The sequence below is a fragment of the Salmo salar genome, chromosome ssa18 (genome assembly GCF_905237065.1).
Source record: "Salmo salar chromosome ssa18, Ssal_v3.1, whole genome shotgun sequence".
In the NCBI taxonomy this organism is placed as follows: domain Eukaryota; kingdom Metazoa; phylum Chordata; class Actinopteri; order Salmoniformes; family Salmonidae; genus Salmo; species Salmo salar.
The window spans coordinates 57,382,470-57,401,148 of NC_059459.1; the positions used below are offsets into that span (position 1 = coordinate 57,382,470).

The following is an 18,679-nucleotide window of genomic DNA, read 5'->3' on the forward strand; positions in this document are numbered from 1 at the left end:
ATGCATTTTTAGTTCTATCAAGTTCATATTTATATCCAAAAACAGCGTTTTACTATGGCATTGATGTTGAGGAAATCGTTTCCCTCCAATAACCGGCAGTCAAGTCAGCACCACAAATTAAATAATTAAAATTAGAAAACATTGGTAAAATATTATATTGTCATTTAAAGAATTATAGATTTACATCTCTTGAACGCAATCAACTTGCCAGATTTAAAAATAACCTTACTGGGAAATCACACTTTGCAATAATCTGAGCACTGCGCCCAGAAAAATATGCTTTGCTATACAGACAAACGGCCATGTTGGAGAGATCTAAAATCGAAAATACTATGTAAATAATCCATTACCTTTGATTCTCTTCATCAGATGTCACTTCCAGGAATCCCAGGTCCATAACGAATGTAGTTTTGTTCAAAAAAGCACATCATTTATATCCAAAAAGCTCCGTGTTGTTAGCACATGATCTAAGCCAGCCGGACTTCTCGTCATGAACGAGGGGAAAAAATATATTTACGTTCGTTCAAACATGTCAAACGTTGTATAGCATAAATCATTAGTGCCTTTTTTAACCAGAACATGAATAATATTCAAGGTGGACGAATGCATTCTCTTTTATAACGTATTGGAACGAGGGTACCCAACATGAACTCGCGCGCCAGAGTCTAATCGGCCATCACCGTTCCATGGCTCTTGTTCGGTCAGATCTCACAGTAAAAGACCAAAACACTTTGTAAAGGCTGGTGACATCTAGTGGAAGCAATAGGAAGTGCCAAAACATTAATCAACCCCTGTGTGTTTCAATGGCATAGGCTTAAAGGTAATTCAACACATCAGGTATCCACTTCCTGTCAGAAAATGTCTCAGAGTTTTGCCTGCCAAATGAGTTCTGTTATACTCACAGACACCATTCAAACAGTTTTAGAAACTTTAGGGTGTTTTCTATCCATATATAATAAGTATATGCATATTCTAGTTACTGGGTAGGATTAGTAACCAGATTAAATCGGGTACGTTTTTTTATCCAGCCGTGAAAATACTGCCCCCTAGCCCCAACAGGTTAAACAACAATGAACAAAGTGCCAACAATGCCACAGTGCTGGGAGCTAACCAACCAGGTTCAATGTTAGCTAGATAACATTAGGCTCTAACTAGAAGAAAAAAATCGGCTCTGGGAAATGAAAAATTAACAGCTAGGGAGCCAGCCAGCTAACTTTAGCTAGCTAGCTACAGTAACAGTACACTTTAGCTTGAAATGAAAACACTTTCTGTCAAACCGAGAAACGTGTAATATCTGAAAATGTAGCTAGTCTAACATTAGCTATCTTACCTGTATACATCATCATGCATGATGGGCGCGTCTCCCTGTCAGGAATGCCATACCACGGTCGCCCTCAGTTTGAAGATGTAATCCAGAGACAGGTGTTTTCTCCATCTCTTTAGCTATCATACTCTAGTTCCACTGATTTCAAAACTTGATCCTCCAGAAAGTGGAGAGCAACACCTTATGCAGCTCCACTACACAATACATTTTTTTTAAAAGCCGTGTTTGACAGGAATACCAACACAGACTGACGAGCTCAAATAGACGGAATCCCTCTATATGGCAGACCAATCCAAACTCCTCTCTCGGCATGTCCAGCCCACTCATTATCTCATCCAATCATGGCTAGTGGGAAGGTTGCCGACTTTGCCTGTGGCTTAATCAACAAGGCTCGTAATTTAACAATTTTTTTCGTATTTACAGATGGCATACAAGTTTGTTATTAAGGCACATGAAAGTTCACATGTTCAAAAAGGCATTTCTGCCAAGAAAACGCATTTTGATAAACATTTTTTTTACGTTCAAACGGCTCTCCTGTGAAGTCGTGACTTGTGGCATACGCCTAGTTTCCTTGAAACTGGTCACATATTATGTCATGAAAACTTCCAAGACCTTTGAAAGATTCTTCAAGTGTAGTCGCAAAAACCATCAAGCACTATGATGAAACTGGCTCTCATGAGGACCGCCACAAGAAAGGAAGACCCAGAGTTACATCTGCTGCAGAGGATAAGTTCATTAGAGTTACCAGCCTCAGAAATTGCAGCCCAACTTTTCAGAGGAGACTGCATGAATCCGGCCTTTATGGTCGAATTTCTGCAAAGAAACCGCTACTAAAGGACACCAATAATAAGAAGAGACTTGCTTGGACCAAGAAACACAAGCAATGGCCATTAGACCGTTGGAAATCTGTCCTTTTTGAGATTATTGGTTCCAACCGCCATGTCTTTGTGAGACGCAGAGTAGGTGAACGGATGATCTCCGCATGTGTGGTTCCCACCGTGAAGCATGGAGGTGTGATGGTGTGGGGGTGCTTTGCTGGTGACACTGTCAGTGATTTATTTAGAATTCAAGGCACACTTAGCCAGCATGGCTTCCACAGCATTCTGCAGTGATACGCCATCCCATCTGGTTTGTGTTTAGTGGGACTATCATTTGTTTTTCAACAGGACAATGACCCAACACACCTCCAGGCTGTGTAAGGGCTATTTGACTAAGAAGGAGAGTGATGGATAGCTGCATCAGATGACCGGGCCTCGACAATCACCCGACCTCAACCCAATTGAGATGGTTTGGGATGAGTTGGAATGCAGAGTGAAGGAAAAGCAGCCAACAAGTGGTCAGCATATGTGCGAACTCCTTCAAGACCGTTGGAAAAGCATTCCAGGTGTAGCTGGTTGAGAGAATGCCAAGAGTGTGCAAAGCTGTCATCAAGGCAAAGGGTGGCTACTTTGAAGAATCTCAAATGTAAAATCTATTTTGATTTGTTTAACACTTTTTTGCTTACTACATGATTCCATATGTGTTATTTCATAGTGTTGATGTCTTCACTATTATTCTACAATGTAGAAAATAGTAAAATAAAGAAAAACCCTTGAGTGAGTAGGTGTGTCAACTTTTGTCTGGTAGTGTGTGTGTGTGTGTGTGTGTGTGTGTGTGTGTGTGTGTGTGTGTGTGTGTGTGTGTGTGTGTGTGTGTGTGTGTGTGTGTGTGTGTGTGTGTGTGTGTGTGTGTGTGTGTATATATGTATATGTGTGTGTGTGTATATATATATATATATATGTATGTATGTATGTGTGTGTGTGTGTAGAACATAAACATACTGTTGACACATAGGCTATGGTGCAATGGAATGTTTTGCCTTGTGTGGTAGATTTAGTGGGTTGTGATACTCTTATGTAGGTGTCATAACCAGACATAAAATAACCACCGTGGTAGGTTTTATGGGTTTTTGCACTCTTATGTAGGTGTCATAACCAGCCATAAAATAACACAATATATTTCACAACAGGTCTAAATAAATGTTTCATGACAGTGTTACGACATATTATAACAGGTTATGTCAGCTGTTATGACATATTATGACATGGTTAACTGTTACCTACCGATCTCTTTTCCAACAATGGCGATTTAGCCAATTAACCTTTCTGTAATGACACCTGCAGTAGTGCTAAAACATAATTACTTGTGTTAAAATGTCTCGATCGGTACGCTACGGAGGCTTCATATCATCATTAGCACGAGGAAGGGAAAGGAGACACCCACACTGTAGCGCTAGCGCTAATGAGTAGCAGGCTAGCATTGCCAATACATAAAGTTCACTAGTTAGAATGACACCCTCGCTATAGAATCGATTAGCACCAAGCGTTAGATTAAGATCAAGAGTAAAGATGAAAAAAAAAACGTTGAGTAATTGTGTCCTGCCGTACTATGTCTTATTGCTGTTGGCGCTCTGAAAATAAATTGGTCTGTACCATTGGGGGCCATTCTACTATGTTACTCTGTATTTGTGGTGGGTCTCTCTGTTGCCAAGAAGGACTTAACCCTGACTGGTTGGTGTTTGTTGGTTGTCGGTGGTTACAGAGGAGCGGTACCAGATGATTGGCTGGGTCCCTGAAGTGGGCACGTTGTGTTGGTGCTTGTTGGTGACGTGTGTTCCTGGTTGATGTCTTTAACTAGCTGAAGCCATGTGTCGCCCACACATCCACTGGCTGCTAAATTGGGCCTGCATTGATCAGCACCCCTTACCCTAATGGCTATCGACCATCAACCCAGAGGAGAGGGAGACACCAAGTGTGTTTGTGTATGTGGGGGGCTCAAGTGTATGACTGTGATCTGACTTTGTATGTGGGTGGGAGGTGGGGGGGAGTGGGGATGGGGGTGAGAGTGGCGTGTGTGTGTGTGTGGCTACTCGCCAACCTTGTGATTACACAATCTTAAGCACATACTGTAACAGTATTGTTCAATATGGCTTTTGACTCTATTGACGACAATGCCACAAATGCCAATGCACACTCAGCCTTGACCACGGTGGCACCAACATAATTGACATTATACATCCATTCAAATCCCATTGTGTCAGGCATGACGCACATGTAAAACACTGCCAATTGAGCACCTTCCAATGCTACACACGTGTCCTCATGTCCAAAGGGGATATTGCTCCTCCATTATTCTGGCGGAGAGGAAATGTCATTTCTACAATGTCAGGTCTATTCCATTATGTGGGTTGAAAAATAGATTTTGCCTCCCTCTCTTCTCTCCTCTCCTCCCTCGCTCCATACAGAGTAGCTCTGTGCGGTCCACTCTCAGCGGGGGAGCGATGGGAGGAGTAGAGGGCTGGTAATTGAATGTGAGTTGTGAAGTATCACGGAGAATCCCTATGGAAAACTGTGGTACAGAAGAAGTGCATTTTTTATCTAACATCATGCCGTCTTCCACCAGGAATTCTCTGTGTGTTGAAACATAACTTGTTTTAAGGCCTTTTAATATAAAGGGTGAGTTTTAAGCCAACCTAATGAAATGGCCTCTTACATATCTTTCACACATGGAGATACACCTACAGGCATACATATGCAGAGACGGTATCGATGTTTATCATTAGCATGTAAGAGAGAGAAGGAAGGACATAATTCAGTTTTCGCCATTCAACATTCAGCCTTTTCATATCCTTTCCTGTCAGAGATAGTTTATTTGACAGATAGATGACTATGTGTACATAACATGGTAATACAATAATTACTATGTAATATGTACCCATTATGAACATATAGTTTATTTGACAGACAGATGACAGTATATGTATGAGACAGATTATTTTAGGATGTGTGTAACGGCTCTCGTTGGTGGTAGAAGTAGACCAAGGCGCAGCGTGGTAAGTGTTCATGATTCGTTTATTCAAGAAACACTAAAACAAAATAACTACAGCAACAAAACGAAAGCGAACAGTTCTGTCAGGCACAGACACTAAACAGAAAACAAGATCCCACAAAAACCCAAAAGGAAAATGACAACTTATATATGATCCCCAATCAGAGACAACGATAGACAGCTGCCTCTGATTGGGAACCACACTCGGCCAAAAACGAAGAAATAGAAAACATAGACTTTCCCACCCGAGTCACACCCTGACCTAACCAAACATAGAGAATAATAAGGATCTCTAAGGTCAGGGCGTGACAATGTGTGTGTGTGGGTGACTGAGTGTCTGTGTATGTGTGTTTCATTTACTTTCTATTAAATAATCTCGAGTCTCCACCCGGCCGTATTTCTGATTTCCATTTTGAGAGGGAAGTGAAAGGTGGGCAGAGATTTGATTTGATGAAGATGTGCTGAAGCAGAGCTCGCGTGTATTTGCATAATCATCTCAAATAAATAGTACGGCGCCTAACTCCATTGGTATCCTATAAGCGTATTAGGATGTAGTTAATTTTCCCTTTTGTAATGAGTATCAACATAATCTACAAGGTCATAATCAACGTTGGCAGAACTTTCATGATCAACATCATCAAATAGTTTCTCTCCGCCTCACTCCTATAAATATGTATTATTATGCAATTATATATCTTACTATCCCCCTCTCTTATGCCTTTCTACCTCCCAGGCAGTGCTCTGTGAATAAGTGATAGGCAAGCCGCTTGAGTGCTGCGATTGAGCAGTGTTTTAAATTCTTCCACTGACCTGTGGTAGACCACAATTTACTGTGGTACTACTCAGAGCAGTGGCCATTTTCCCTCCTTCCCTCCTCCCCGCTTCTCCTCGCCTGCTGGCTGCCAGAGTTTTGTTGAAAACGGAGGGAGAGGAAAGGCACTTTTCTGGTGTGCGAGTGCGTACACGTGCGTGTGCGCGTGCACGTGAGTGTGCTCCGTGTCTGTTAGAGACACCAGCAGAAACCATGTGTGTGTTGTGTGTCTGTTAAAGCAGGTAACAAAATAAAGACCTGAAATCAATGACTCCCATTAGGGGATATAAGCAGGTACATTGAGGATAGCTGTGGGTTAAGGTTTAGCAGAGGACAAACACTTTGTTCAAAATGGTCTCCTTTGTTGTGCTGGTCTTTGTCACATCGATCTCCACCGGAGCGAATCGCGGTTGGCGAGTGGTTGGCGAAAGCAGAGTTTCATAAAGCGTTTCACAATGAGTTCAGGGTTACCTTGAGTCATTGATTTTGCAGTGTAGTTCAGCCATAACAAAATGGCCGCCTTCCCCTGTGTTTTGGTTTGTGTGGGAGAGTGTGTTGACCACCAGTGGATAGCAGCACATTTTCCAGTTTGTTGCCCTATACTGCTGACTACTACAGTGCAGTGAGGCGAGCAGAGGGGAGGAGAGGGCAGTTGATTTAGGAGACGACAACAGTGGCCAAATCCCCCATCAGTCATAATTCCCCAGCTTCCGATAGGCTGGGCTCTTCCCTCTGACAAGGCTGCCCAGTAAAAATGTCCCCCTGACGGACGGGCGTTGTCGCGGGGACGCACTTGTGTTTTAACAGGCGCGTGTCCCCCTCTCCATCACCCAGCTGACAGACCTCTCACAGAGGAGAGGGAGGGAGAGAGGGAGAAATAAAGAGCAGCCGAGAGAGAAAGGCGGTGAGACAGAGAGAGAGAGAGAGAGAGGAAGAGAGCGCCATAAATAGATACAGAGCGAGATATAGCAAGGGAGAGAAAGCAGGCATGGAACTGTGTAATGACGCCTGTCAGTTTTACTCTATCCAATCTCGGAGAGTGTCACAGTTAAACAGAGGCTTCCATTCAGTGCAGTTGAAAAGCTCTCAAGGTCTGGCTGTTAGCAGTTAGGCCTGACAAACATCTCTCAATAGGAGCGTGAATGTGGAGGCACAGCCTGTACTATTGGAGACTGTTGTGGAGGTATTGTGTGGAAACGTGAGTGAGAACTAGGACTTTTGTCCCGAGCTGTTGGATCAGGGAGTTGAAGGCAGGAGAGAGGCTATTGGAGAGTGTAGGCGTGTCACGTTGCTGTGTGTGTGTGTGTTCACAAACTACAAAGAGAGAGAGACACACACACACACACACACACACACACACACACACACACACACACACACACACACACACACGCGCACGCGCGCGCCCACACTCACACACACAGTGTGTGTATAAAGAGCTTTGATGCATGTCAGCCAGACTGCCCACAGGAGCAGCGTTTATGGCCCATGGAGATTGCTCTCTCCTGGGCTTAGCTGCCCGAGAGAGCCTGTAGCTATGGTGCCCTTCCCCAGGATACTGCTTCACTGATGCCCCACTTAGTACCATGCCCGGGTGGAAGAACCATGAGGGCCAGGGAGGCTGTATGGCTAGTCATTGTGAAAGAGAGTGGATTTGGAGCAGATGAGACACTCCTACTTGGCATGCCTGCGTTCGCTCTTTCTCTCTCTCTCCTCTGCCTTTCTCTATCTCTCTTCTACCTCTTTCTCTTTCTGCCTCCTCTCTCTCTTTCTCGCTCTGCCTCATCTCCCGCTCCCTCCCTCCATTTCATCCTCTCCCTCACCTCTCTTGACTAGGCTGGAGGGCACTGGATATACAGAGCACCCAGGTGATTTCATTGTGTAGGGCACTCAGAACTGGGCTGCCAATAAAGGACAAATCCACTGAGGTATGTCTGTGTGAGCTCGTGTGCGTGCGTGTATGTAGAACAATGGCGGAATGACGCCCAGGTGTGTGTGCGAGGGAAGAAGGTTGAGTACTGCCACAAAGCAGAATGTCGACGTGACAGAAATGCTGTCCTTTTTGTTGTGGTTCTATTGTACTGTGTGGAGGCCATTTCTGACAGACACAACAACACAGATGAAAATAGCATCAGAGATTTCCTAGAGAGAACCAGAAAGTGCACGTCACCAGTTAAAGTAGCCTAATGAACAGAGCGAGATGAACCTTCCAACGCATCATTTCAAACTACATTTCTAAATTCACCTGCAGGTATAGTCAAATATTTTTGCTCAATTTGAATCCCTACACATGGCGTTGTCACACACTCACTCAGAAGCACAATATGAGACACAATAATAATAATAATACAACCGATAATTTGGTTTCATCAGTTAACACTCCAAGCGGCGACAACATTCATTTACTGCAGTCCGTTTGTTGTGGCACTCTGCTGAGTCGAATTGCAATGTAATTTACAATCAAAGATTCCCTGCCTGCTCCTATACAATACTTCCATTGACGTCCTCCAGTCTTGGCCCTCTACTGCACAGCTTCTGCCAGCCATTCATCCAGTGTGTGTGTGTGTGTGTGTGTGTGTGTGTGTGTGTGTGTGTGTGTGTGTGTGTGTGTGTGTGTGTGTGTGTGTGTGTGTGTGTGTGTGTGTGTGTGTGTGTGTGTGTGTGTGTGTGTGTGTGTGTGTGTGTCAGCATCAACGTCCATTCAATTTGTGTCAATTAGAGGCAGTTAGCGCCAGCCAGACAAATACTCTCTTCTTGTGATGGCTGGAGGAAAATCAACAATGTTGCCAATAAACCAGATAGCTGGAGGGAGAGGTTCATAATAGACCTTTTAATGAGACTTAATGTTTGTTTCTGTGTTAGGGAGGCAATTTGAGGGGACAGTGTCTAAGGAGTATCTTTGGATTTCACAGTAGCCTTGGTCTAAGGGACAGCTGCTTGACAAAAGCAGTCTATTTTAGGAAAATGTGCCAAGAAAATGATATAATTGTCACGCCCTGACCATAGAGAGCCTTTTATTCACTATGTTGGTTAGGTCGGGGTGTGACTAGGGTGGATAATCTAGGTTGCTTTATTTCTATGTTGGCCTGGTATGGTTCCCAATCAGAGGCAGCCGTTTATCGTTGTCTCTGATTGGGGATCATATTTAGGCAGCCATTTCCCCACTGTGTTTTGTGGGATCTTGTTTTGGTTTTGTGTAGTTGCCTGTGAGCACTCCAGAACGTCACGTTTCGTTTGTTCGTTTATTGTTTTGTATTTGCTGAAGTTTCACTTTATAATAAAGATGTGGAACGCTACATACGCTGCGCCTTGGTCCAGTTCTTACGACGATTGTGACAATAATATAGAGTATCATCATTGTGAATTGAGATGATTCTGTAAGTGAGTTGATTGACTGCAGGTCAAGTGAACTGAGGTTAGTCAGTGCTATAGTTTAGTTGATTAGGATCCCCATTAGCTGCTGCACTTGCACTCTTCCTGGGGTCCACATAAAACATACAAATACATGACTAAGTACAGAACAGTAATAGAGAAGAACAACATAAGATCTAAAACTGTACCATAGAAACGCATAATAACTTAGAGGAAAAACAAAAAAGAAATGGATGAACTCATTCAACAAAGATCAGATGTAATATATTATAATAATAACTCGATGGAAAATGGGGAAAAATTCACCAAATTATTTTTAATCTTCAACATAGAAATGCTACCAAAAACAATTTACTGAAACTTGTTACAAATGATGGCGTCACCTATGATTGACCAAATCATATTTTGAAAGAGGAAGCAAAGTACTTTAAGCATATGTTTTTGTTTCAGTCTCCTCCATCTCCTCTAACCGAAGCTAATTGCATGTTTTTTTTCTATTAATAATGTAAAATTAACAGCCAGGTGAAACTACAGAGGAGGAACTTCTTGATGCAATTAAAGCCTTTAAGTCTGGGAAAACTCCAGGGTTGGATGGCATACCAGTTGAGGTATACCAAACCTTTTTTTATATACTGAGAGGACCGTTATTAGCAAGTTTTAACCACTCCTATGTAAACTCAACAAGGTCTGATTTCATTATTACTGAAACGGGATACAAGTGGGAAATATAAAGATCCAGTCCATTTAAAAAATTGGAGGCCCCTTACACTTCAGTGTTGTGATGCAAAAATTCGAGCAATGTATAGCACATAGAATTAAAAAGGTATTGTTGGACATTATTCATTCTAATCAGACAGGTTTTTTACATGGACGATACACTGGACATAATATAAGGCAAGTACTGGAAACAATAAAACACGATGAAAAATCTGTGAACCAGGCCTGCTATTCATAGCCGACTTGAAAAGGCTTTTGATAAAGTACGACTGGAGTTTATATATAAATGCCTGGAATATTTCAATTTTGGAGAATCTCTTATAAAATGTGTTAAAATCATGTATAGTAACCCTAGGTGTAAAATAGTAAATAATGGCTACTTCTCAGCAAGTTTTAAACTGTCAAGATGAGTAAAACAAGGTTGTCCACTATCGGCATATCTATTTATTATGGCCATCGAAAAGTTAGCTATTAAAATTAGATCCAACAATAATATCAAGGGAATAGAAATACAGGGCTTAAAAACAAAGGTGTCATTGTATGCTGATGATTCATGTTTTCTTTAAATCCACAACTTGGATCCCTCCACAGCCTCAGAGGATCTGAGGATCTAGATATTTTCTCCTACCTCTCTGGATTACAACCAAGTGATATTACGTATTGGATCGCAAAATAAATAGTACCTTTACTTTACCATATAGTTTACTAATAAAATGGTCTGATGGTGATGTGGATATACGCGGTATACATATCCCAAAAATAAATAAATGATCTCACTCCAATACATTTTTATAGAAAGTTGACAAAAATAGATAAGATCTTGCAACCATGGAAAGGTAAATACCTTTCTATTTGTGGAAAATCACCATGACTAACTCTTTAGTCATATCTTTAGTCATATCATGGTCTTGCCAACACCTAGCGAACAGTTATTATATGAGAAAAAATATTCAATTTCATTTAGAACGGCAAGCCAGACAAAATTAAACAGGCATATTTATATAATGAATATGAATTCGAAGGGCAGAAATTATGAAATATTAAAACATTAGACCTCTCACTAAAGGCTTCAGTCATACAAAAGTTATGCTTAAATCCAAACTGGTTCTCTAGAAAATTAGTAAGAATGTCTCACCCTACATTATGTTCAAGAAAGGCATTTTCCCCTTTATTCAGATTACAACCTCTCACTTTCAGTTATTTGAAAAGGAAATCATCTCCCAAATCTCAATATTTTTTTAAAACAAGGCATAGACAGTTGGTTGCAATTTCAATTTAATCCACCAGAAAATACAGAACAAATAATATAACAAATATTGTGGTTAAACTCAAATATAGTAATTGATAAAAAAAACATTATTTTCTGAAAAAATGTTTAACAAAGGTATAATCTTTGTAAATGATATACGACTGGTGTCATACATGCAGCTAACTAAAACATATGCAAATGTCCGCTCTACCCAAAATTACAACCAGCTAATTGCGGCAATACCGCAAAAATGGAAGAGGAAAGTATACCAGTTTCATTAAAGGACCAAAAAATTTACAGCCATGCCATATAGATTACAAAATGACATACCGATTCCATGGCACGTGGTTTATGATTTGATACGCAAAATGATGCCGGATTTAAAACGTTGAAATTTTCCATTAAAATTATTATACAGAATTCTTGCAACCAACAGAATGTTATTTATATGGGGGATACAACCTTCCCAGCTCTGCAGATTTTGCTGTGAAAAAGCAGAATCATTAGATCATTTGTTTTGGTACTGTCCATATGTAACTTGTTTTTGGTCACAGGTCCAGGAATTGTTGAAGAATTGCAATAATTACCTGGAGCTAACCCTGCAGATAGCACTACTCAGCGATCTGAAAAGTCATAGTCAATCGATCAATAATATAATAATACTTTTAGCAAAAAATATATTTTTAATTTACAATCTGTATAAAGAATGAGAATAGAAAGGTTCAGAACCTTTGTGAAACATCACAGCACATTTGAAAAATATATGGCAAATGGAAATCCAATATGGTTTCTTAGGGCTCGGCGTCCCGTCAGCGGGACACCTGCCGACAACTTCCGGTGAAATTGGAGGGGGCGCAATTCAAATAAATAATCATAGAAATTATGGATATTAAACATCTAGGTACATACAAGTGTCTTATTTTTCAACCAGCACTGGCTTCGTAAAATCACAAATAGCGATTAAATATTCACTTACTTTTTGAAAATCCTCCTCTGATTTGCAATCCCAAGGGTCCCAGCTACAACATGCATGGTCGTTTTGTTAGATAAAATCATTCTTTATATCCCAAAAGGTCTGTTTAGTTGGCGCCATCGATTTGAGTAATCCACTCGTTCAACATGCAGAGAAAGGAATCCAAAAAGCAACTGCTAAACTTTGTTAAAACAAGTCAAAATATGTTTCTAACTGATTTCCAACTCTGTCTCCTTGTACGAAAACTCAAAATTCTTCCTTGTTTGGGAAGAAACAAGCCTAAAACCTTGAACAAAGACTGTTGACATCTAGTGGAAGCCATAGGAATTGCAGTCTGGGAGCTGAAATTGCATAGGACACATAGCTCTCCATTGAAAGAGCATGGGCTCTCAAAAAAAAACATTTTCCTGGTTGGTTTGCTTTGGAGGTTTGGCTACCATATCAATTGTGTTATAATCTCATACATTATTTTAACATTTCTACAAACCTCAAAGTGTTTTCTATTCAATGGTACCAACTATATGCATATCCTGGCTTCTGGGCCGGAGTAACAGGCAGTTTACTTTGGCCACGTCAGTCAGACAGGAAGTGGAGAAAAATAGACCCTAGCCTGAAGGAGCATGGGAGTGGTTGAACAGAGCTGAAGGTTGGGACTAATAACAACAAGATAACTAATGTAAAACATACTGTGTCCGTAAAACGTATATAGTTTAAGAACTTTTTTGAAAGAGTACAGTTTGCAAGATATGGCAAATATAAATATATGGGAGAGGATGAGGGTAGAGGAAGGACAAGAGTTAAAATAAACTAATAAAACTATTGTAATATAGTATTAGTATGTATAAGTATGTATAAACTGGAAGTATAGTATGTATAAGCTGGAAATACAGGCCTAAGCATTGTTGTTCACTAGTTTGCTCCAATTCGGGGAGGGGTGGTAGAGTTGGAGGGTAATGAAGTAAATATATATATTTTTAAAGATATTGATGTATGTATTTATATGTGTATGTATGTATGTATGTATGTATGTATGTATGTATATGTGTGTATATGTATATATATTTGCAAATCATTTATGGGGGATTGGAAGTGATACAGACAATTACACTGATGGAAGCTACAATCTAGCTGCAATATTAAAGCTGATCTACCCCCTAAAAAATATATATTATATTACATTCAAAACAAAATAAGACACCAAGAGACAACAAAAATACTATTTACACAATATATATATCCAGAGTAGTGAGCGCATACATTTTCATACTTTTTTCGTACTGGTCCCCTGTGGGAATCCAACCTACAATCCTGGTGCTGCAAGCATATACTGTACATATTTATATTGTTATATACAGTACAGTTAAATTAGATATTTAGAATGAGCGGAGGTGCTGTGATACAATGTTTTTTCAATCTGTTTTTAAAAGACTATAAAAGAGTTGTGTAGACAAGTGTTTGACTACAGTACAAGCTTATTTAAAATATGAAGTCACTAGTGTACCAGACACAGGTGTTACTGAGCTTGCTCTTAGTGGCCCTCCAGGGGCCCTATCCCAGCAGCCCTCTCTCTGTCTGTCTGCTCAGATGCAGCACAGCCTTACCCAGGGGTCCATGAGAAGTTGTTATGGTAACCGCAGATGCACAGTGGAAGTAGCCCCGGCCGTATCTGAGAGGCTGTAATTGGTCCCCTCTGGTGGACCTCTAGACCCCATGTGCATCCCAAATGGCACCCTTCTCACCATTATAGTGCACTATTTTTTAACATAGCCCAATAGACCCTGGTCAAAAGTAGTGCACTATATAAGGAATAGGGTGCCATTTGGGACGCAGACCTGTGCACTAGAACATTCATCACTGCCTGAGCTGGGGAGGAGAATCAAAACACTAACCACAACTCTGTTTCCTTATAAAACACTAAAAGAAGAAATGGAGCACAAAACATTCTCACAGTATCTCACGGAGGACCCATAATGGAGCACAGAACTCTCTTACTATCTCTCACAAAGGGATACATAGCCTAAAACCCTTACTCAAGCAAATATGACCTAAAACACTGGCCACAAAATGTCTTACTATGTTTCTAAGAGGAGTCGAAATACATTACAGAACGCTCACACGCACACAAGTCCAAAATAAGTGCTCCTAACAGGCAAGAGGAAGGTCGACCCAAGAGAGGTGACATTCTGAGGGCACGGTGAGAGCCAGAGAGAGGGGGAGCGAGAGGGAGAGCGAGATCACTAATTACCACAGACCAATTACCAACCCAATGAAGGGACCCAGAGAGGAACGCAGCTGGAGTGGGACACACAATACCCCACACACAGGTCTGTGTGTGTGTGCGCACGTGCTCGATCTTCTAAACCAGACAAAAACAGCTTTTTTTACATCGTTGATACAAATAAAGGTTATTTCTCCTCATCCCGAATGTGTTAAAGTCAGTCCCTTACTCTTGAAAATGTCTGCTAACTTTTCAAAAACTGCTTTGCCCTTTTTGGAGTAAGTCAGCGATAAAAATGCATATTTGAGAAGCGAATCTTCTTCTCTACAATTTGAGGGCATCATTCAGTTATGCAGCTAATGAATCCACAGTATTGATTAGAATGCCTCACAGCCTTGACTGAGATGCATTAAGTGTCAAGCACACATTAGTTTTAGGAAGAGAACTGCGAACCATAATTGACTTATTCAATTACTCTGACACTATTTGACCTAGTGGGCTTATTGCTTCATTCAAAATCAAAGATTCATTTTCGGGGCACTTTTATGAATGTCGTCCACAGAGTTTTGCTGAATTTAGACAAACAAAGGCGGCATGATGGCCCTGTATTTACTTTGCTAGGGTTGCCCTTTTAGCCAATGGTTCCTTTGGAAATATATACCCACGATGTATTTTTTTTAATTTCAATGTGACTTCCTGGTTTAGATAAAGGCTGAATGAAGAAATGATAAGAAATGCCAGGAGCAAAATAGTTGTTTTATTCTTATTGTACTTACATCAAAGGAGTTTTGATGTACTGATTCTTCATAATTTAGTTTGGCATTCTCACCAACACCTTTTGCAATATCTTTTGAGCAGAAAAACGTACTTTTTAAACATAAAAATAAGAAATGGATAAAGAGAAAATGCATAAATAATATTTTTTTTAAATACAATGGCTTTACTTTAGATAGTTATTGAAGATTGACAGTATTTAATTGGTCTATCTTCAATAACGGTCAATCTCTGGTTTGAAAAATCATAAACCCTCACCTCCCAAAGACAGTGTTATGTGAATTTAAGAGCTCACAAAGGAATATTGAAAGGAATACTGTGTCTGCATCAAACATCAATCCCAATCCTGTGTACAGTACCCTTTCTCAGTCCCCTTAACTCAATGCCGTGAATCAGATCAGTGGAGACATGTTACATGCACTCTATTCCATAACTATGAGCATTTTTTCAGAGTGGAATTCGATCCCAAGAGTATTCCTCACCACTTATAGCTGGTTCTAAATGTCACTCCTCTGGTCCACTCCATTATGATGACCAGTGTTTACAGGCAGGCTACCTGAATCAACAGCTGTTGTGACATGACAGTCCTCCAATAGGAAGTGCCACTGCCAGCATGTCAATTTCTCAAGTCTTGTAACTGGATAGTGAGAGACTACAGAGAGAGTGCAAGAGAGAGTGCGGGGCAGTGACATCCACGGGGTAGTCTTAAAATCCCTATTTTTAGTTTATTTTCTCCAGTGCAGCTTTATCTATTTCCGACAGATGTTGTTTCTGTCGAACTGTTAAACTACATGTGCTGATTTGCAGTCTGTTTCCTCTGTTTTATTGATTTGGCCTATCTGGTCTGTCTTAATGGCTTTAGCACAGGAAAGACTCCCAAATGTCTGCAAAGCTTAATTGATTACAAATAATATCAATTCAATTATTTCTCAATCCCCTCCCTTTGAGTATTCACTTCATTTTCTCCCCCTATTTTTTGTTTTATTTAGAATTTCATTTTTTTAATCATTTTTTAAATGTTTTACAATAATTTTTTATACGTAATAGGCCTACTTCTTGATAGCTTGAATATCAATGGCCAATAGCCATTATCAACATATCAAAACATAGGCATAATTAAAATATACATTTAAAGGGACAATCTGCCGTTGCTACATCCATTTTTGGATTTATACATTAACGATATGTAGGCCTACCCATTTATTCTTGAATAATATAACTTATAAATGCCTCATGAGCTTAGGTCAACTGTTGTACCCCATCATAACCCAAAATGTAAGCTTATTTTACATTGTTTGTAAACAAAGTAAATATAAACAAACACTATATAGCCTCGAAACATGATTAAAACTGTAATTCTGATATCATGGCTGGTCAGTCCTTGCATCCATAGCGCTGTTTATACATTTGAGTGGTTACATTTCTCCAGCCCCATCCCTCAACTTTTTACAGAAACAGGGGCGTGGCAAATTTGTTATTGTTTCAACTGGAGAATCCCCCTTTTGACGAATAAAGACATTAGGAAAGAAAAAACTCGACATAGTCATAGACCATTCTATATCTATATGCACGCTTGCCTAATCAATCCACAAATATTCTACTGTGTTAAGAACAGGTCGGCGACACAGAATGTGTAGGTCTAAGTTCAACTCTTCTTCCAAAATGTCTACTCGCGTGTGATTTTGTATAATAATGTCGGTTGTCTAGCAGTAGGAATGTGCTGTAAAATGCCAGAATGATAAATAAACATTAGCAAACATTTGCTGTAAGGGGAGAAATTGAGTGATGAACAGTTGCAAGTGAGAGTGGCATTGCACCAGTGGGCTGGATTCTATTAAATCAGTCACAGCTGTTTATTCAATCTTTGTTTACAAATTATTTCCTGCACACACATACTTTCATTATAAAAACTAAAGTCATGCTTGAGAGGGCATCTACCTGCAATAGGAGTAGAGTAGGCTAGTCATAGTCTTTATAGTAGCCTAGGGCCAGGCTACACAAAGCCAATCGTTTTTTATATTCCACACAAGCACATAGTGCCTATTAGAAATAGGCGGGAAACGATTCAGTGCGCGGGGCTCCCCTTCAACACCCGATTTGTTGTCAGTGAAATATCAAAATATGACACAACAGACAGAATAAATACTATTGTCACGAGGTAAGTGTTGAAATTAAATTACAGTGGTGGAAAAATAACCCAATTTTCATACTTGAGTAAAAGTAAAGATACGTTACAAGAAAATGACTTAAGTGAAAGTCACCCAGTAAAATTCTACTTGAGTAAAAGTCTAAAAGTATTTGGTTTTAAATGTACTTAAGTATCAAAAGTAAAAGTATAAATCATAATGTCTTATATTAAGCAAACCAGACAACACAAAAAAAAAATTACGGATAGCCAGGGGAACAGTTTAAAGCATTTGTGTTTAGTGAGTCCGCCAGATCAGAGGCAGTAGGGATGACCAGGAATGTTCTCTTGATAAGTGTGTGAATTGGACCATTTTCCTGTCCTACTAAGCATTCAAAATGTAACGAGTACTTTTGGGTGTCAGGGACAATGTATGGAGTAAAAAGTACATTATTGTCTTTAGGAATGTAGTGTAGTAAATGTAAAAGTTGTCAAAAATATAAATAGTAAAGTACAGATACCCCCAAAAACGACTTAAGTAGTACTTAAAAGTATTTTTACTTAAGTACTTTACACCACTGTTGAATCGTAATAATGGCTGTAGTATATACATGATTGTATTCTAATCAGGTTTTCAAAAGGTTAGCTAGAAGCATAGGTTTAGATTCAGTCACCAAAAACAATGTGCATTTCGTCTTCATGAGGCCGTCTTTATGTGCTCACTCATTTTGATGCAATGCTACCTACACATGTTCTTGAACCTAACTTGAGTGCAGGCGATTGAGCCAACAACAACAACATTGTTGAGATTTGCTTGATGTTTTTAATTTTGTTTTTGAAGCATTCAATTAGGCTACAATTGCCTCTGTACATTTCTTACAGTTATATAGCCAAGGATAGCCTACTTTTTCAGCCAGTTGCAAGCACATGAAACACTCAGAATCAGGTGGAATACTATGACCATGTTAGTTAGTATGCTGCAGGGCCATGCAGACCTTTCAGGGGGCAGGTGCAAGAAAAAAAAAGGCACCTACCCCCATATCTGGAAATTCCTAACATACCAAATGCCTCTGTAGCGAACATTTGTAACTTTTTTATGCAGATGCCTATTTATTTCTGCAACAACACTCATCATCACAAATTGTAAGCAGGCTATACAGTGTCTCCTAAAGACGTGATTGACATCGGGAAAAGAGGGTGGGCTATCAGCTGATTGGGATTTACCTCTTTGTCTTTCTGCCTCTCTACT

At 40.0% G+C, this 18,679-nt stretch overlaps 1 protein-coding gene across 2 annotated transcripts in view; it reads left to right on the forward strand.

Annotated features, from left to right (window-relative positions):
* LOC106577539 (neurexin-2) overlaps positions 1–18,679 on the forward strand; it is a 936,116-nt gene that overhangs the window by 540,259 nt on the left and 377,178 nt on the right. The gene's annotated exons all lie outside the window — the stretch shown is intronic.